Raw genomic sequence first — 807 nt, forward strand, 5'->3', positions numbered from 1 at the left:
TACAAGTCCCGGCGGCCACCGCGTGAGCGCCGCGCCGGCGTCAGGGGGTGGCGCAAAGGCCGCTGGGAGTCGTAGTCCAGGCGGGCCGCCCCGCCCCGCCCCGCCCGTGGGGGGAGGCTGCGGTGGGCCCAGCGGGGGAGTCGGTGCTGGGCTGCAGGCCCGGGGCCGGGCTGGGGCCGAGTTGCCAACCCCCCAGGACAGCCCTGGAGTCTCTAGGAATTAGATCTAAATCTGCAGGGTGCTGCTGAAAGTGAGGGCATCCATTAAATATTGAATCCCATGTATCTAGTAGTCCAGCGGGTTTTTAAAACGTGATAGGAAATGTGTGTTTGCCTTCCTGATGTCAAGTCATTCATGTCCTTACAGCATGTAATGAAACCTCACGGAATAGATCCATGCAGAGTTGGTGGCCCGAGGCTCGGGGGCACATCACCTCTTGCTAAGCATGGGCCCTCCCCAAAGGGTCTTTTTGTGGGGGGAGAGGGGAGGCTTCGCCCATGTGGCTCTGCTGCTGCCCTCATCCCACACAGACCTCCCTGCCCCTTCCTGCCAAAGGGGGAGGCCCGTGACATGGAGGGGGCCACCGAGTCACGCAGCACTGCCAGTGTTTCCCAGATGAAGACGCGTTTCAGTTGGTTTCTTTTGAATCCTCTATGAAAAAGAAAAGCCCTTTGGGAATCCCGCAGTGGAAGGTGGGGAGTCAGGGCTGCTCTACGAGGGTGGGGAAAGGGGGCAAGTGCACAGGCCAGAGGCAATGTCACCATGACTAAAACGCCCACCAGCAACTAGGGCATTCTCAACACCCCA

Source organism: Gavialis gangeticus, unplaced genomic scaffold (assembly GCF_001723915.1).
Source record: "Gavialis gangeticus isolate Ggan-Ray unplaced genomic scaffold, GavGan_comp1, whole genome shotgun sequence".
Taxonomy (NCBI): Eukaryota; Metazoa; Chordata; order Crocodylia; family Gavialidae; genus Gavialis; species Gavialis gangeticus.